General features: G+C 39.8%; 1 protein-coding gene across 1 annotated transcript in view; it reads right to left on the reverse strand.

Annotated features, from left to right (window-relative positions):
* PLD1 (phospholipase D1) overlaps window positions 1–21353 on the reverse strand; it is a 181779-nt gene that overhangs the window by 147548 nt on the left and 12878 nt on the right. The gene's annotated exons all lie outside the window — the stretch shown is intronic.

The raw sequence follows: 21353 nt of genomic DNA on the forward strand, positions 1-21353 counted from the left end.
GCCCACAAAGCACTTTAGCCTATGAGCTTTAGTGATGAACTTGAAACCACACCCCATATGTTAACTAGACACTGGGCTGCTGTGAGAAATAAAATCCACAGACAGAAGGAACTGAGGCTTCAGGCTTGGGTTTTGTACTTGCTGCCCAAGAAAACACAAACTTAAACTGAGAGAACTCTCACTCCCTTGTCTCCCTTCAGACGCTGCAGAATACAGTCTCTCCTCCTCTGTTAGGGTCATGAATTGAGTTTTATATTGTAATTCAAGTTGTGGGTGGCGGTAGAAGATACAGCACTGCAAGTTCACGTTGCATTAAGAGGGACACATGAAGTTATTGTTTCTGAGAATCAATGCCGCATGCTATGAGTACATTCAGATTTATTTATTTATTTTGGCTCGCATTTAAACAGCCTAAAACTTCATTAATCACTAAAATCTAAGTATTAATTTAAGTTCAAGAGGAAAATGTATCAAAGAACCTGTAATTTATGATTCTGATTTGGTGTCTGTAAATCTGAAAATCACTCATAATTCAGTCTCACCATCTACATTTAGTTCATATTTATAAGATTAAAAAAAAGATTTGCTGTAGTTTTTTTATAGTTTAAAATGGAACTTAATATGACTCACTATGGTTTCAAAGTAAGAAATTTATGTTTACTTTTCATTCTAGAAACATTTATTTGGTAATTTCCTTAAGGCATTTACATCTTAAAACAGTTAATAATGTTCCAGTATATTGCTTATGAAAGAATAAGAATCCATGCTCTTCTTTTTAACATAAAGTGTTCACAATATACACAATTTCCCCTAGTTTTCAACTGTAAGAACAGTTTTAATTCTAATAGCTACATTTCTACTTCATTTGAATAAGACGTATTTAACATAATGGTCAAGGTTTCCTAACTTAACTGTTTATTGTAAGCTTTAAGATCAAACCAAATATTCCAATAAAAATTTGACTCACTTGTTGCCAAACAGATTTACATGTTTTTCTGGTAAAATTCAAGTTACTCAAAACCTATGAGACGTAAGCCATTAGCATATTAGCTCAGCAAGAGTTGGCAGGTAAAACCCTGAGATTCCCTCAGATCTGAAACTCATCACGCCTGCCGCCCTCAGCCACTCCTGGGAGTGGGTGGGGATCACTTTAGAACGAGAGTCACCTCTATGGGAAAACCAGCCTCAATGCTTGTGTCCCATGCCTTTTGACAGGAGCCAGTACCCCACCTGGTGGCAAAACAAAAAAAAAGCCTGTAACAGTTAAACCTCAGGGGTAATATTACATGGATGTTGGAAGAAAAACAAAAAGGAAGAAAAGGATCGATTAAGAGCACATTAATGTCACATACAATGTGTGGCAAAGGTCATGAAAAGCTGTTTCCCGCAACAGCGTAATATTTCTAGAAGATATGAAAATACTCATGCAAAAAGAAGTAATTACATTCAAACCCAGCTCTTTTTAATGCAGGTCTGGTTTGCAAACATATGTGATAATTTGCATTCAAAGGGAAATCCTGATAAATATTGATCCCTTCTTTACTCAAAGAGCTGCAAAAAACAAACAAAAAACAAACAAAAAAAATCCTGTGAGGTCAACATAACCTCTGAAATGGAAGAAATATGGAAATATCCCCAACCCAACTAGCTAACTGCTGGTGGGACAATGTCTCCATCATTCTGTTAAATGGCTGTATTCCCAGAAGCTTTCCTATCTTTCTGTCAAAAAGTATTTCCTTTAGTATAATTTGTAAACATATAAATTATTTCTGCTAAAATCAATGTCCAATATCAACCTCAATGGAGATGAAGAACAGTTAAATACTGGGTTTCAAATTACACTACAGTTTTTTAATAAAACACCAGCAAAAATTAAAGTTATCTTTTAAATGAGCCCAAGCCACACTACCGAAACCAAAACTAATAATAATAGCTAATATTTAATTAAGCTCTTACAATAATATAGGCCTGGTTCTAACGTGCTTTACAAGTATTAACTCATTTAAACCACTGTTATTATACCAGTTTTACAGATGGAAAAAAACTGAGGTACTTAAGGGTAAGTAAGTACCTTCCCAAAATCAAACAGCAGTGGTGGAGCTGGGATTGGAACCCAAGCAAGTTCCGCTCTGAAGTCAGTGCTTCTTACCATGTAGTTTAATAATTCTGTCCCCTGAGTGCATACCACTAGTAAAACCCTGCAAGACTCTGGTCAAATGCAAAGGACGGGGAGACAGTTGTACAAGAACTGTGCTGTGGACAGACCTCATGATGGTGCAGGCTGGGAATGGCTTTCCAGCAAAGCATCCACAGAACTGAGACCTGAAGTGATGTGGCAGGTAAGGGAACCCCAGGTAGAGGACATTCACTGGGCCTGCCAAAGTCAAGGGGGAAATGGGGAGCGGGCCACTGGAGGGACCACAAGGAGCTTGGGGAGGCTAGGGGGCCTATAGAAAACAACACTGGGATGGAGGCTGGAGTCCTCCGATGTCACATCATGGAGGCATAAAAGTGTCTCCAGGAGATTTTAAACTAGAAAGTGACAAGATGTGCATGTTGGAAAAATAAGTAAGGAGGAACTGGGCCTTCTAGGGTGAGTAGAACTTTAGGAGAGATTGCAGGTAAAGGGAAGGGCAAACCAGTACTTTAAAATTTACAAGTTTAGGGCAACTGCTTGGCTCAGTTGGTTAGAGCGCAGTGCTCATAACACCAAGGTCGCTGGTTCAATTCCCACATGGGCCAGTGAGCTGCTCCCTCCACAATTAGATTGAAAAAAACGATTTGACTCGGAGCTGATGGGACCTGGAAAAACACACCGTTCCCCAATAAAAATTAACAAAATAAAATTTACAAGTTTACACTTTCCCACACTTTATCAAGGAGGCAGGGACCGTAATCCTAGCAGCAGCAGTGCGTCCAAGCTCCTGTGCTCAAGCAAGATTTGGGGCCTGAGCCACTCGGGGGTTGTTAATGCCATCCAGAGCTGGGAACACAGAGTGGGGCTGGGAGGGCCAAGCCGAGGAGCTGGCTTTGGAGGCTGCGTGTGAGGTCCTGTGGGCCATCCAGAGAGGATACGCAGGGGGCGGCAGGAGATCCAGGTCTAGCCCAGGACGTCCACATCTAGGAGTCAGTGCACCCAAAGGGTGACCGCAGCTGGAGTGCAGCAGGAGGGCCGAATGATTGTGTCCCGGGAGAGCGCACAGCATCAGAGGAAAGGGTGAAGTGTCAAAGCACGGTGTTCCTGGGGACCTCACAATGAATTCTGGAAATGGGTGGGGAAATTTGTCACTTTAATTTTTACTAACCTCTAAATGAAATTTAGCATTTTTTCAGTTACAAATTACAACAATCCACAGTAAAATTAGCCATACCTGTGACTTGTCACAAGTAGCTATCTTCACATCACGTTACAGTTATTGCAACTATCGCAAAGCACCATTTCCACTCAGTACTACTTCAAAATTGTAGTAGTTATTAGACCTGCCACTAGTTCTTGGTATGTAATGCATTGATAAAGGATGTATATTACAATATTATATTTTTTGGATCTTGGTAACTAGCAGTGTAATTGGTTTCCCTTGTAGTACTATGCATTCTAATTTTATGCTTTTAAATTTATGCATTAAACATTATTTCGAAAAGGAATTCAATAGCTTCACTAGAATGCCAAAGGGGCCCAATGGCACACACACAAAAGTGTAAAGAATATCTGATTTAAGGGGTTGGGGAGAGAAACCCACAGGATATTATTTTACAAAATGCATTCAGAAACGGAGGGACCTAGGATGAGATGACCCACGATTCAAACCCAGGACTTCTGACTTGTGTTCTTTCCTTTACCAACTCTACACCCTAAAATAATAAAGATAGTAAACGCTTTATTTGTAGCAACAGAGTGTTTTTACATGGATCAGCTCATTAGTACATCAGAAAGACCCCAAGTAGGAAAAGGCAGACACTAACTGCCTGAGACCTCAGAGAAACCACCACCTAAGAAGACACCAGTCACTGGGCCCGAGCGCTATGCTAGTCCCAGGGGGTGGATCATGGCATCTGCCACCCGACTCTATGGAGCCATAATCATGAGCAATGAAGAGCCACCAGCCCTTATAGCACATGAGCTCGCACCTGATCAGGAAAGGAAGGGACAGTGAGTGAAGACCCTAACGCGTGGATTCTGCTTTTTGTCAAGCTTCCAAGTGCAGCCAAGGCAACACGTTATTTGGATACTTTGCTCAAAGCTCTTTTAGTTCTAATTGGCGATCCAGGGTGAAATATAAGATTTACAATATTTCAACTGTTTAATTTTCCCTTGGCTATACCCAGAACAGAAGCCTTACTTAAGCAATGAGTTTGAAATTAGATAGACAAGCTGAAACAAGGCGCTCTCTGTTCCCTCCTCTCTGTGCCCACCAACTGGCGTGCATTATTTAATCTATGACCTGTGTTGCCAGGGCTGCGTTAACGACAGTGTGGCTTATTGTCTTCACATCCACTCCCTGTTCTGCAACATCTGTCATGGCTCATATCTGCATTTTATTTTATCTTGTTCTCTTACTCTTACAGGGTCATTTTCTTAATTATTACAAGTTGCTCTGAAATCTATTAACCCTCCAAAAGGTAACAACGTTTCGTGACTTGGTAACAACAAAAAACTGAAGGTACAGGCAGAGACATCTTTTTGGGTAACTGCAAATTTACATAAAATTATATAATTAAAGCAAATTTCATTTCATGGTTGGCTAGATGACCTATTTTATATATATATATATATATATATATATATATATATATATATATATATATAAAACCTGATCAGTTCACAGATTCCTTTGGCCCCTTCTCACATAATACATGCTTTCCTTTTACAAAATAATGAGACTGTGGCTTTAGATGACTGAAGAGAAGATGCTCTTCTGGAAAACAAGTTGAGCATTTTTTAACATGCATGTTAAAATGTAAATTATTATGTTTATTGATTGGTCTTGAATTCCCAAGTGACTCTATTCTTTAATGAGGAGCCACAGTGAAAACTGTCACTTGGCTCTAGTCACAGCCACCTAAAAACTACTGTAAGAATTCCTGTGGGTAAAAAATTAAGTTCGACAGAAGACGGGGCCCTCCTGCTGTTGCCTCTCCGTGGACACATGAACTTGGCACATTCATCCACTGAACGTGCCCCAGAGGGTAATGCTCCAGCGCATGCACTAAGGGCCAGAAAGGACTAAACCTGCAGCAACTAGCCTGTGACACATTACCTTCTTTCCTAACCACCCAGAAGCACTTCCTTTCTTGCTTACCCAATCTAAGTACCGAAGGGCTTCCTGTCAACCTGGCAGTTCTTATAGCCTGAAGACACTTGGTTTCATTTCTACCCTGTTTTCTTTGCACGGCTCTCAAACTGCTTCCTCACAAGAACTCTCTCCAGCCAAACTAGTTCAATCCATTTTCAGCTCCCTAGTTCTTCGTCCCTGTTGGGTGTGTGCCACTGCCTTATCTGTAATGCCCTTCCCCTCATGGCCAGGAAAGGATTAAAATCTTCCCCAGCACTTCAAGGGGCAGCCCAGACCCACGTCCTCCACAAAGCCTTCTCAGACCACCCTGGTTTTAAAAAATTGCTTTTATTTCTCACACCTAGAACAATATCATCAGCAAAGGCATCAGACAACCAGTTATGCCTGATGACATTTCTATTGTTGTCTGGATTGGTTATTTAAATATGCTATGGCATTCACTTTTCATGTACTTTTACCCTATTTCCTCCGACTCAGTTATCAAATACCTCTGAAATTGAACACTGTAAAAATGCATATAACAGGCAAATCCAACTTTATATAGCATTCATACCTATTTGTTGATTGATTATAAGAAATTTAAATCATTTACATTATTTCATAGTAATTATAATAAGAACAACCAACACTAGTCCCGCAATATCTTATATCCAATATCTTATTTGACATTCACATCTGCTCTATGCGGTAGATACCACTGTTTTCACTGTTTCGCAGATGAAGAAACTAAGGCCAGCAAGGTTAACTTGCCCACAGTCATTCAGTCAACATACGTTTATTGAGCACCTACTATGTAATAGGCATTGTTAACAGCATTAATGATTCAAAGCAGAGAGCCCCTATCCTGGAGCTTATATTCTATTAGGGGAGACAGACTATCAACAAATAAAACAAATAAATATCAAACCAAATAATGCTAATTGCTAAGGAGAGAAAAGGACTGCAGAGTGACGGGGTGGGGGACACACTCCTTAGACAGGGTGGTCAGAAAAGTCTTCATTGGGGAGATAACACTTAAGCAGAGACCTGAATGAAGCAAGTTAAGGAACCATGTAACTATCTGAGGGGAAGTTTCCAGGCAGAGGAAACAGAAACTGTAAAGGCCCTGAGGCCAAACCAAGCTTGGTGAGTTCAAAGAAAACAAAGAGGGCAGTGTAGTCAGAATACGAAAGAAAGTGCAACAAAAGAGGATGAAGTCAGAGAGCAAACAGGGAGGTCTGATATGGCTTTGTGAACGACTGCACACGTTTTCTTCTCTCTAAATGTAAGAAAGAGGCCCTGCAAGGTTTTAATCAGGGGAGTGAAATTCTGGGACATTTAAAAAGATTACTTCAGTTGTGTAGCCAAAGAATAAACTGAGAGAAAGCAGATTATTAGAAGGATACTGCAGTAGTCCAGATGGGAGGTGATGGTGGCTTGGACTGGAGTGATGGCTGAGAAGTAGACAGAGCTAAGATATATTGTGAGGAGAGAGACAAGTGTCAAGGAAAACTCTTTAACTGACATGTGAGCAACAGGGAGAAAAGTCCCGTTACTGAGCTGTGGAATGCAGAGGGTGGGAGGGAGCAGGGAGGAGCAGTATGTCTTGGGGGCAAAGCAAGAGTTCCATTTTGGATGGTTTAAGTTTGAGATATGTTTTAGATACCCAAGTGAGGATCCGTAGAAAGTTGGCATATAAGTCTGGGGTTTGGATATATCAGTCTAGGATTTGGTACTGAGATATAGATTGGGAGTCTGATGGCATTAAACATTGGCTTTCAATAACATATTTACACCATTTGACTGAGAATGGATAAAAAAACAGAAGGCTAAAGATTGAGGCTCAGGGCTCTCTAACATCTAAATGTCAGGAAGAAGAGAAGAATCCAGCAATGGAGGCCAGAAAAAGTTCTACCAGTGAGATGGGAGGAAAACCAGGACGGCGTGGTGCTAGAGAAGCCAGATGAACAAAATGCTTCCAGGATAGCAATGCTTCCAGGATAGCATGACCAATGATGTCAAAGGCAGCTTAGAGATGGAAAAGAGAAGACTGAACTGACCATTGTATACAGCAACATGGAGATCACTGGTGACTTTCAAGTAGATAAGAGTGGTTTTAGGGGAATTTTGAACACAGAAACCTAAGTGAGCAGGGTTCAAAGGAGAATGTGACTGTAAGACATTACTGAGAGAAATAAAGGAATTAAATAAGTGGATATACCATGCTCATAGATGAAAAGATTAAATATTGTTAAAATGTCAGTTATCCACAAATTGATCTGTAGACTCAATAGATCACAATAACCTCACTGCACTTTTATGTAGAAATTGACAAGTCAATTCTAAAATGTGTATAGAAATGCAAATGACCTAGAATACCGAAAGCAATCATAAAAAAAGACCAAAGTTGGTGAACTTACACTACCTAACTTGAAGACTTTGAGTAGTAAATCTACAGTAATCAAGACAGTTTGATCAACAAATAGATCAATGAAACAGAATAGAGAGCTTAGAAACAGACCCATACTTACATGATCATTTGAATTTTTACAAGTTGACAGAGAAATCCAACAGAGAAAGAAAAGTCTTTATAACAAATGATGCTAAGTAACTAAATATCTATATGGCAAAAATAAATAAATCTCATCCCCAACCTCACACCATACACAGAAAGTTAATTTACGATGGATCATAGACCTAACTGTAAAAGCTGAAACTATAAGGTTTTTAAATATGACATAGAAAGCAATGAACATAAAAGGAAAAATTTGTGCTCATCAAAAAGACACCCATTGCATTGTTTTGTACACCTGAAATTAAAAAAAAAAAAAAAAAAAAAAAGACCCCCTTTAAGAAAATGAATAGGTAAATCATAGATCATAGCCTGGGAGAAAATATATGCAAATCATACATCCAACAAAGGACTGGTATGTAGTATATATCATGAATGCCTACAGTTCAATAAAGATAAAAGATTTGACCAGATACTTCACAGAAGAAGATAAACCAATGACCATTCAGCACATGAAAAGGTACTTAGTGTTAATATTCATCAAATAAATTTAAATAAAAAGCACAATGAAGTATCACTACATACCCACTGGAATGGATAAACATTAAAAAGACTGACAAACCAAATGCTGGCAAGGATGTAGAGCAAATAAAACTCTCATACACTGTTGGTCAGAGTGTAAAACAAAACAACCATTTTAGAAAATTTTCTAGAAGTTTCTTAAAAAACTAAACATACATCTACCCTATGACCCAATCATTTCACTCCTAAGTATTTAGCCAAAAGAAACTAAAACATATATTCACAAAAAGACTTCTGTGTTTGTTCATGGCAAGTTTATTCATAATAGTCCAAAATGAGAAACAGCTCAGGTATCCACCAATAGGAAAATGAATAAACAAACTGCTGTACAGTCAAACAATGGAATGATTGCAATAGAAAGGCATGAATTACTAACACACATGATATGGATGAATCTCAAAGACATCATGCAATCATGCAAGTGAAAAAACTTACACCAAACAGTGCATACTGCATGATTCAATTCTGATAATCTTCTAGAATCATCAATAATAAATGGTGGGAAATATGGAAACAGTGGTTGCCTATGGCAGGAGACGGGAGGGTGGGCTGGGGATTGATTGGAAAGGAGCATGAGGGAACTTTCTGTGGTGACGGCCATGTTCCCCACCTTGATAAGGGTCTGGATTGCAGAGGTGGTGTATGCATTTGTCAGAACTCTGAATGATTCACTTAAGATTTGTGCACTTCAGTATAAACAAAAATTTACCTCAACACTAAACTAAACACAACTATTTAGGAGAGAGTGTACTGATTTGTTTAAAATGTATCCGAAACTAAAGAAGTTGCCGTATATCTACACAATGGAATACTACTCTGCCATAAGAAAAGATGAAATACTGCCATTTGTGACAACATGGATGGATCTTGAAATTATCATGCTGAGCAAAATAAGTCAGACAGAAAAAGTCGAGAACCGTATGACTTCACCCATATGTGGAATATAAAACTGAAAGCAACAAAGGAACAAGAAAAACAAAAAAAGGGAAAAAAAAAAACCTCATAGACACAGACAATAGTTTAGTGGTTACCAGAGGGTAAGGGGGGAGGCAGGTGGTAGATGAGGGTAAAGGAGATCAAATATATGGTGATGGAAGGAGGACTGACTCTGGGTGGTGAGCACACAATGCGATACATAGATGATGTATTATAGAAAGGCATACTTTCGACCTATGTAATTTTACTAACCATTTTCACCCCAAGAAATTTAGTTTAAAAAAATGTATTAAAACATAAGATGGGTTGATGAAACGATAGAGGGATAGATAGATGGCAAAGCATGTGTTAAAGCAAATAAAACAAAACATTAATTGTAGAGTCTAGGTGGTGGTTCTATGGGTGTTCACTCTAAAATTCTTTCCACATTTCTGTATGCTTGAAAATGTTCATAATAAAATGTTCGGCAGGGGAAAGAGTATGAGGTAAGGAATTGAAGACAGCAAGAACAGACAACTTATTCAAAGGGTTTTGCTTTAAAGAGGAACAGAGAGGCAGGGCAAGGCTGGTGGGAGACAAAGGATGGGGGGGTACTTTTAAAGAAGTACGATATTATAAAATGTTTGAATAAGACCGATCCAGTAAAAAGAGGAACTTTGATGAAGCTAGCGGGAGCATACTGTGGATGCAGAGTTCTGAACAGGCAAGAACAGGGGATCTGGTGGGTTAGGGGTGCAGCCCTCAGCCAGAAACACACACAGTTCATCCACGGCAAAAAGAGGAGGTTCGGGAGACAGAATTATGGGTGACTGCAGGAGGATTTGGTGGTGGGGAGATGCGACGTTCTCTTCTGACTGCTTTCAGTTTCCTAGGAAAATAGGCAGCACGATCATTCGCTGAGAGAAAGACAAAAAGGGATGTTGGAAGTTTGAGCAAAAAGGCAGAAGTACGAAACAGTCACCTGGGAGAGAGAATGAATTTACTAGGGAATGCGGTAGGGCTGCCAGAGAGTGCTGAGTGTCAAAGGAGGGGGGAGTGACCAACTTAATGTCATCAGGGGTGTGTGTGTGTGTGTGTGTGTGTGTGTGTGTGTGTGTGTGTGTCCCAGGTATAGTCAGCTGTTTGGAGGAAAGAGCAGAGTTATGCCTGTATAACCCTGGTTTTAACCAGCCTTGGGTTTTGCAGAATAATATCGAGGGAGGAGAGTGGACCATAAATTATAGGGTCAGTAGAGGGGGGGAGTTAGAATACACACGGCACTGATGGGAAGCAAAAAGGGAAAAGAGTCAAAGAATTAGAGGTAAAATTGTTGATCTGGGGATATTAGAAGGGAGCAGAAAAGTTGGTGGTTGGTGAAGCTGAAATTTGAATCCAGACGTCTGACTCCTAAATCCATCCTCCTAAGTAACACGCCAGCATTTTCAGCACTTCTGGCCTCTATAATTCTCCATGTTTGGGCAATTTGTGCACCATTTTGGCCTTTCCAAGACTCGAAGGCACTATTTACCTTCCTGTTCTTAAAAATAACTTTTATAGAAGTGTCCTTTGTTTTCATGGAATGGGAAGTATAAGACATAAAAGCTGGTGTGCTTTTTCATCTCAACAAATTGGCTACAAGAGAAAAATTTACTCTCTTGTGTCTCAGCACATTCCTTTTTGTTGTATATTTCCTGCTCCTAAAGAGAACGTGCTGCTATTTGGAACAAAACAAATACCACATTAGGAGGCTCTCAAGAAATTAGATTCAAAGTAATTATTTCAAGATAATTTATTTTAAAAATGTTTAAGCATTAAGTCACCTCTCTCTCTAAAACAAGATGCTAGCACCCTTTCAGGAGTGTGGAATTTTAGAAAGAGAGCGCACTGGGTATTTCAGAAAGCATTTTAAGACACCACAGTCTCAATAGCATTTAAGTACTACAGAAAAAAAAACAAGAATATTTTACCTACCAATAAATGATCCTGGGCTACTTGGAGATAATAATTTCTCAGAACAAATAAAGGAGTATCCTGATCTTCAACAGTCCCCAGTGAGTTTGATTTCTAGCAAATGTGTAAGATTCATTCACCTCTGGCTGCATTAATGAAAGTGAGTTTCTGAAGCTACAAAGCTGAAGAAAAGACACAAGAAGCTAGAACCAAGGAGTAGTGACTCTGAACCCATGTGGAAACAGCTGGTCAGACAAATCTTCCACCTCAGAGTCCTGTTTATCCAGTGTCGGGGTTAACAAAGCAACTGAGTTACCTAAACAGTTACTTGGGTCCCCAGTGCTCAAGGAATTAGAACAGGATAAGAAATTAAACACACTAACAACATCTTCAACATAACTGAATATTATTTAAGAATTCAAAAGGCATTTCAGAATCTCTTATGCCTGAAAAAGCAACATAATCATAAATTTGCAATGGATTGCACTATAAAAATTGTAATCTGGGAATCGATATTGTTTGAGCTTCTGCATTGTTTGATTACATACTCAAAACACAAATGAACATGTCTATTATATGAGATATATATATATATATATATATATATATATATATATATATGATAATATCTCAACCTGACAAAATTTCAACTAGAATAGGAAACATGGGAATTTCTCTATCAATTCTCGTTTCTCATGCAAATATTCTAGCCAAGGAAATACATCTTATGATACATGCAATACTTTGTAGTTATGTCTCATGATAATTAACTCCCTTCATTAATAGGTCATCCATTGCTTTAAACCTTCCAGGCTCTGTCCACCCATTCTTTGTTAGTTCCTTGTACGTTCACTGAATTCATCCATCCAGCCATTCATTAAACAAATCTTTATTGAGTGCACAGCTCCCGCAGAGAGCCAGGCACCCAGAACACAATGGGGGATGAGAAAACACAGTCTGAAGACGCTTACAGTTGACTTCTCCTGCCAGTCACTGTTCATTCTGGTTTCCACCACGACCCTCCCTCTGAGATCCCCAAAGCTGTGTGCCTGTACAAAAGTGCCCGCTAACAAACAGGAACCTGGCTGGGGTGTTCCTGATTCTGTACAGTAAATTAGGCTGTCTAGTGAATTTCCTTCCTTGGGACATGGTAATCTGTGTTCAGTGCAGACCTGCTTTCCGGATTAGTTATACTGAAACTGACGGTCTGCACTGAGCATTTTCTCCTTCTTTCTTGAGATCAAATTACTTTCCCTTGGCATCGCCTTCAGTATTTTAAATAAATACCTGGGTGCCCCCAAGTGGCTGATGCTTTTCTCACACTGCAAAAGATGGCTGTACAAAAGGCAGCACCCAAGAAAAACCTCACAGCCATAGGATTAACATAAGAGAAAATGTTATGGATTTATGCACCAGAAAAGGAATCTAAAGTTATTTTGCATACGTTATAACTCATTTGGATATCAACATACCCAGAAAATAAAATTAAGGACACTTTCCCCTTCTTAATGTTCATAGAGTGGCACCGTGTTTCCCCAAAAATAAGACCTAACCAGGAAATAAGCTATAGCATGTTTTTTCAGGATGCTCGTAATATAAAATAAGCCCTACTGCATCTCTTGGAGCAAAAACTAATATAAGACCCGGTCTTATTTTCAGAGAAATACAGTAAGGCTTATTTTATTTTACGAGCATCCTGAAAAACCATGCTAGGGCTTATTTTCCAGTTAGGTCTTATTTTCAGGGAAACGCAGCATGTATGTAGGGGATAGGTATAAACAAGACAAGTGATACATGTTAAGGGCAAAGCCTCCTGGGAAGCAGCAAGTATGTGCCTGCATTCTCAGCTGGGAAAAGGAATATTTTTTCCCTGATAATCTAATGAAATTCAGATAACATGAGAATTGACCGAGTTTTTAAAACATGAAAAAAAATTTTTTTAAATATTTGATTGTCGACTCAAGAACAAAATGAACCTTTGTGTTTGTGAGTTCACCTGCATTTTCTCTTTGTAAGGACTGAAAAGAGGCTATGTGGACTCGTAAACTGATGAGATGGGTGACAGAGAAACAGGATAATCAGTTTATCAACTGCCGAGAAAACCAGGCCAAGTTCACAAGCTAACAATACCAGGGAGGTGGTGGGGATGGAGTTTGCCTAATGCATCGGATTCCTGGGTCACTCATACACCTGGATTCATTCAGTTAGTACATTAGGAAATCAAACAGCTTGCCTCTGGTTTTCTAACAGTCTGTGTCTCATTAGCTTCCTAAATAAAAACCAAAACCAACATACAAATACAATACAGCAATAAAGAAAACAAAATAAACTTTTATTACAGTTTTTAATTGTTCTAAAGTCTTTTTATGTCTCCTGAACACTGACGCAGAAAAGTATTGTCAAGATGATGATGAAATTCAGTCCAGTCCTGGAGCAAAGGGCTTTGATACATTGTCTGATCTGTGGTTCTCTGCATTTATAAAAACACATTGCTGCCGATGACAGTTTAAGAAGACAAAGAAGAACACTTATTACAGTTGTTTATACACTTCTATTGCCAAGTCCAATGATCTGTTTGTACTTAAATGCCCTGCTGTCATTATAAGGGTTGGTTTGCATCCATGAGTGAGACTGCGTATTGAAATTATATTCCTTTATTCCAATATCTACCGAATACCTACTATCTGCTATGCACTGCTAAGCACTAAGGATTCAAGAATGAGTAAGACAGACACTGTCCTCAGAAAGCTAGCAGACTCATGGAGGAGGCAGCCTACGTGGCCCGCCAACAGAAAGATCCTTGGTACAAACAGAGCTGTGCGTGGAAGTGCCATGCAAACGTGGAGAGGGGCAGAAGTGATTCAGCATGCAGGGCAAGTGGGTGGTCAGAGAAGACTCCAGAGAGGTATAGGATGTTTCTCTCCATAAGTGGACAAGGGAAAAAGGGCATCCTATTCAAAGAGCCCAAAGGCAGGAGAGCACAGGCCATGCTCTGGCACTGAGAATCCCCACAGAGATAGCAAGAAAAACAGGGCTGGAGAGAGGAAGGGAAGGAGAGAGAGAGAGACAGAGAGGATGTGCGGGATGTGTACTGAAGAAGCTGGAAACAAAGTTGAAACATCAGGCAACAGACACATTGAGAAGGGTCTTGCTATGATCTGAATGTGTTTCCCCAAAATTCGTTGAATTCCTAACCTACACAAAGGTTTCATATTAGGAAGTGGGGTCTTTGGGAGGAGCTTTAGTCAGGAGGGTGGAGCCCTGCTGCATGAGCTTAGTGATTTATAAAAGAGGCTCCAGAGAGCGCCCCAGACCCCTTCACAGTGTGAGGACACAGTGAGAAGAACCTGGAGATGAACCAGGAAGAGGGTCCTCACCAGAAGGTGACAATGCAGGCACCAGGAGCTTGGACTTCCAGCCTCCAGAAGTGTGAGTAGTAAACGTCTGTAGTTTATAAGCTGCCCAGTAAGCAGCGTGTTGTTATAACAGACTGAACAGACTGAGACAGAGCTTGAATGCCGTGCGTGCTAAGGAGTTTTAGATCCAATCTTTGGTGATGGAGGGCATAGAAGGATCTAAACTACAGCATAACACCATCCAATCTATGTTTTAGAAAAATCACTCTGTAAACCTGGAGGCAGCAAATGAGCAATATTCTAGTATTTCACGAACTAAGAGCCCACTTGGGCAGTGGCCGCAGTAGAATTACAAAGGAGGCACTGAAGAAGAATTTAGTCACCGGCTGAGTTAGGGAACAGGGAGGCAGGAGGTTCAAACATGACACTTGTTACTTACCCAAGGAGGTTTTACAATGAGAAACTAGCCGTACCTAATTATCATCCACAAATAAATACAGAGGGTACCAAAAAAAGTACACACATATTAAGAAAGGAAAAAATTGTATTAAAATTGTAATACAATGAGTGACACTAGCATTCATTTGATTAACGCCATCTTTTGAGTAAACATCATACTACCCATTGCTACGTAATTCAACTTCGAAAAGTTATACATAGATAACATCTCTTAAAATGTGTATACATTTTTCTGGCATTCCCGGTATATACCAAAAGATCTGGAGTATTTATTAACAAAATTAATTTCTGCTTGCATAAAGAACCATATAAACAAAATTCTGTAATTCACACCTTTTTTAGAACTTTCATTCATGCACAAACTATGGCACCAGACATGGTACCAGACATTGCACTGGGGTGAGTGCAGCAAACAAAAACTACCTGCTTTTATGGGGTGGGGGTTGCTGCAGTAACAAATAACTATATAACATATGAGAGCTCAGAAGAGATAGAAAGCAGAGCAAAGTGATTGAGCAGGACAGGGTTCTATTTCAGAGAGATGGCCAGGGAAGTCCTCTCTGAAAAGTGATATTTAAGTAGAGATCTGAAGGAAGTAAGCATGCAAACCATACTGCAGAGGGATCGCTTCAATTCACATCTCACTAACTGCAGTGATATTCACTTCTCAGAAGCTGCATCCACTTCTAAGAGCTCAGCTATTTGACTCCTATTTGCTGTGAAACTAGCCCCTTCTGCAAATTCATGGTTATGAGACTCAACCACCAGTAACTTCATGCCTCCCAAGCTTACAGTGAAGATGGCATCATGAAAGCCAACAGAATGACTTACCTGTCTCTCCACCCACCTGACCACAAGGTTGCTGAGAGAGTCTCATTCGACTTGGGACTGCCTGTCCCTAACACTGAGTTTGACACAAAGTAAAGGTCCAATAAATACTTGCTAAACAAGTGAATGAATGCTTTGACTTTGAATTACATTCAAGGGAATAATATACTTAAATTTGGTAGAAAATCCCATAATGAAGGCCTTATGTGTATTCTCACAAAATTAAGACCAAACGTTTGCAACTCTGTCCTTACTAAAAGTCACCAATTTCTCTTTTCAAGTGAATTTAAACCAGACAACAGAACTAAGTTTTTCCAATTCTTCACTTGTCTTAAGACATTCACATCTATATTCAATATAAAAGAATATAAAGTTATGGAATTAGTGGTAATCAATGCACAACTTTATGAGTATACTAAAAATCACTGAGCTGTACACTCTAAAAGGGTGAACTTTATGGAACGTGAATTATACCTCAATAAACCTATTATTAAAAAAATAATAGAAGACTCTCAATAAAAGATGAATGAGCATCTGAGTGTCATCACAAAAACAGATTTGCAGTGCTACTAACTTTTGCTTTAATTACAAAAGCTATTATTGGTTTGAATAAAGAATAAAAGGGTCCATTCATATCTCTGTATAAACAAGACAAAAAAGTGAAAATGAGAAAAAAAATCTGTGCTATTAAAAAACTGGACATCTTACCACTCGTTTAAAAGCAAATTTTAACTGTTAACTTTGATCAGTTCACACTGGCTGATGAGCCTCAAAGCTCTTTACTTATGAAAACATCAAAAATAAAGTCTTAGCTATTTGTGATAGACAGAGAGGGAAAACAAAGCAGTAAAAAAAAACAGTTAAAAATGCACAATTAATACCAGGTCCTTGTTTCAGCTACCAATCACCATATCAGTGCACCATCTGCCAGTATATCAGAAATGAAGAAACACTGATTTGTTTTTGCCCTATTTCTCTAGTTGACAACTAAATAATAGTATAGGGTGGCTTTGTGGTGTGTCAACTTGGCTAAGCTTAACTACATTCCCCAGAATTCCATCTGGAGTTGGAGTAAAGGAGGGCAGCAGCCATTTTGCAGCAAACACATCTTTTCCCAGTTGCTCAATCAAATACTAATCCAGTGCTATTGTGAAGGGATTTTGCAGATGTAATTCAGATATCTAATCAGTTGACTTTAATTAGTCGAAAGGGAGATTATACTGAGTGGGACTGATGTAATTAGTTAAAAGCTTCTAAAAAAGGGTTTCGGCCTTCTCTGAATTCAGAAACTCCAAGCTTTAGGACTGCCCTTGGGGTTCCAGCCAGCACATGATATTCATTTCTTGACTGCTTGCCCTATGGATTTCTAAGCCAACCCCACAAGTGAATAAGCCAATTCATTAATAGATTAATCCCTTCATCTATATAACCTGTTAGCTCTGCCTCTATGGAAACCCCTGGCTGATTCATGATGTTACAGATATTACTGTTGAGAAGACACAAAGACCTCTTGGCATAGAACATCCAGAAAGACACTAAAGAATCTTACTCTTATACAGTCTCTCTCCCAATCTCTTGCAATAATGACCAGGAGAACAGAAGACTGTGGTTTAATTAATTTTTCCAGCTCAGGCCAATGAGACACAAATAGGAGTGTTGAAATTCTGAAACAGATCCTTTAAAGGAAGATGGCATGCTTTTCTTCCCTCTTCATTCTCTGCCTATAATGTAAATATGATGTGTGGAGCTCCAGCAGCCATCTTGGACAAGGGGATGTCCTGGAAATGGCAGATTAGAGAGCTGGTGAGAGCCTGATAATTCCTGCAGCTATCATGCCAGCTCACCACTGCCTACTTTCCAGACTGCTCTTACATGAGAAATAAAGCCACTATCTTGGGGGGTTCTGATACTTACAGCTAAACACAATGCCTAACTGACTTTAGGACTGTTTTCCTATTTTCCCTAGTTTTCCTCTTCTTTTAGCAGTAGATTAACACACCTAAGTTGCTACATTATAAAGAATAGCTATACTTAATTTCACCACTATGTGCGCAGGGACACATTAAGTGTTTTAAGAGGATTAAAGCAGACAGTCACAGTAAAAGCCTATCTTTATTCTGCATGCTTCTAAGCTTTGGCAAAAGGCTACAAGCAAAGTTTTCAGTCTGTGATAAATGCCTTCACAAAGCCACTAACTTTAATTCCCATGGAGTAGAATTTCATATGGCAAGCCTGTGGTCACATCCAAATCCACTTATTCAACAGATTTGTGCTGTAGAAAATTCACTCCACTATCTCTTCAGATAGGCTCTGTCTTTTCATGTTGGAATCATCTAATTTCTCTCAAACTAACAACACTTGAACATGTCTGGGATATATTTTTTGCTGAATGCAAACCACATGGTTATCTCCAAGCCTATAATTTAGTTCAGTAGCACTGGGCTTTCTGGATGTGCGTGAACATAACCACCAAGAGTGGCACACACTGGTGGCGGTGACCTTGCCAACTTGAGCTGTGTTGTGTCCCTATATCATGGTGAAAAACTGCATGACACAGCAGACAGCTGACAACTGTGAGAGAAAATAATATCAGTCCCATGACCGAGGGGGAAATGAAGTGATTAATATGGAAAACACAGTAAGAAACATCAAACAGGGAAAAGCTGACATATCCCATACCATTAACTTAAAGTAAATTTATTTTCTCCTCACACTGACTATATAAATGGGAAGGTCAAAGGATTAACACTGTGCAAAAGCGTCACATGTCTTCCTGACCCTGGGTCATTTATGATACTGCAGTATCTTTGACTCCTTTTAGAGGGAGGAAGAGAGGCAAAGTTGACATAATCATAACTGAATAGATAAACTTGGGAAACCATAAGTGTGAACACAATGGGTCAGCTGTTTTCAGTACGAGCCGCGATTGTTGTGCCTCAGCTCCTTTGTTCATGCCACTTCCTTCCTTTTAGAGCTCCCTGGACAATCCTGTCTGTCTGGTTCTTGGGCTCCTAACCCCGACACTATCCCTTTAACACTGTTGCTCCTGGGGGTTCTCAACTCTAGCCAGTCTACCTGTCGCCCTTACCTCATTCTATGTCCCCATGAGGAGGGGTCTCATAGACATTCATGGCTTCACCAACTTGACTACTCTCCTTTCCCTTCTTAGTCTGAATACCCAGAACCCACTGAACTGTCCCTCAGGCACCTATTTTATCAAGTTCAAAACTGAACATGATTAAACTTCTGTCTCACATCTCAATTCCATCCTCTTTCCCTCTCCCATAGCCCAGCCACACATGTACCAGCCTCCATATTCCATACTTCAGTTATTGGCTCCCCTATGCACCCAGGGGCCACAGCCACCCTTTTATCTACTCCATCTTATTATTCCACTAAGAGTAGTGGGGGGCTGGCTGACCTCCAAAAGCAATTCATACACATTGGGCGTATGGATGGATCGGGGGCGCCTGGCCTTTGCACATTGATCTGCACCAGCAGATCCACAAAGGAACAAGGGGGCCCTCAGCCAGACTGACTGATGTGACTTCGAGGAGCAGAGCCACGAGAGGGAGGAGGGGCTGTTTCCCTGCTAAGCTCCAGGTCAGCTGACGCTGCTGCCGTCAGCAGCTGCAGGAAGAAATGTCAACCGCTGTCTTCCTCATTGCTTCTGTGAGTCACAGGAAAACAAACCCAGGAACTTTAGGCTCCTAGCGACAAATTTCTATGGGCCACACACTAGAGTTCAACGTCCTTCTGGAGCTCCATGCCCTAGATTTGAAAACTTGGGAGAGCAAGGCCTGGGAAGTGGCTTTATTGGCACAGTTCCCACTCTCCAGGAAGGCACCCACAGCTATGGCAGGTGGGGCCTCCCCTTCAAATCCCTTTGGCCCATTGTCATCAACAAAGAAGCCAAAGTAGAAGGCAGCAAAGGGGGCGGAGCTCTGCGAGCACAGGTAAGGTATCTCAGATTCCAACAGTACCTGAAGGAGACTTTCATTAAAGATCCCACGTTTAAACACAAACCAATGAAATGTGCATTATCTCTATTAACCCAACTTCATTTGAAGCCTTGTGCTGTCAGGGCTTGGAGACATTGCCTAAGTCTGTCTCCTACTTTTCACCCCTAACATAGCTCAGGACTTCTTCCCTGCCTCCCTCACCACTCCCCTTTGAAACATTTCTACAGATAGCTACCAGAGGGATCTTCTAGAAACATAACTCCAGTAGTATTCCAGGGTGGCTCATCCCTGCTCCTGAGAATTGGTTGGCAAATTTTCAGGAATTGTTTGAATCAGTTGTTATATATAGCAATTACTTTAAATTCTATAAACTTACAATGAAATAAATTATATTAAACCTGAAGGTGTTAAATACTCAAAATTAGTCACTTGTTTATCACTTTAGTACATTTTCATAATAGCTATGCTCTTGCGGTTGCTTAGGTCTATTTTACCTGTCTGTAAATGTAAATCCTGTATGTTGTGCTTCTGTGCCTCTCTTCCCAATTCCCTATAATTTGAAATCATCCATAATGAGAATATTTTCACATGGAAATTGAGAAACCCTACAAATCATAGCTTGATTTTTTGTTTTGTTGATCGTCTAGGCTTAAGAAAGTGGTGGAGAAAATGTTAATAAAATGTGTGGTGCCTGTGATGGTTATACTGTGAATAAAACAAAAGCTGAGGAAATATTGTCTAGTATTATCCAATTCCTAAAGAAGATACTTAATGAGCAAATGAAGGTCTGGGATGAGCCTTCATTGTTTCACTTTCATTATATCCACACTGTAATAGGAAAACATCACTTCCCCTCTTTCATCAACTGTAACCATTGGTTGGCTATGAGTATAAGAATTCAGCAAAAACCAAAATAAACATATCAGAATCAATTAGCTATTTATGATAAAGAGTATTGGATATTTTATTATTACTTGTAAATTGTGTGCTACACATTCTTTATATCAGTAAAATGTATAATAGACATATATGTGGCAAATACTTAATGTCATCGATGGTTCTTAGAAACTGTGACTTTAAATGAAACAATATATAACAAAACCAATTATCCCAAAGGCTAATTGATGGAAACAAGAGTTAAGTTCCTATGGCATATATCTGGTCACAAGACCATCACCAAACTTCTAAACAAAGACCCAAAACACTTCTAATATTAAACACTGAAATAAATGTGAGCTATACATACATTTAAGAAAGATTAATAAAAACAAATAAGAGGATTCTTTTCCACCCTGCTTATTCTAGTGCAGGGTCAAGCCTGGCCAGAGCCTCTCCCAGCAGCTCAGGGACAGGGTAGGCCCCCACCCTGGAACAGGATGCCTTCCATCGCAGGACCACTCCCACACCCACCCACACTCACTCAGACTGGGGCGAGACAGACATGACAATTCAACTCACATGCATATCATTGTGTCATGGGGAGAAACAGGAGCACCTGGAGAAAACTCACACAGAC

The sequence above is a fragment of the Rhinolophus sinicus genome, chromosome 17, assembly GCF_057876585.1.
Source record: "Rhinolophus sinicus isolate RSI-liver-muscle chromosome 17, RSI-T2T, whole genome shotgun sequence".
Lineage (NCBI taxonomy): Eukaryota > Metazoa > Chordata > Mammalia > Chiroptera > Rhinolophidae > Rhinolophus > Rhinolophus sinicus.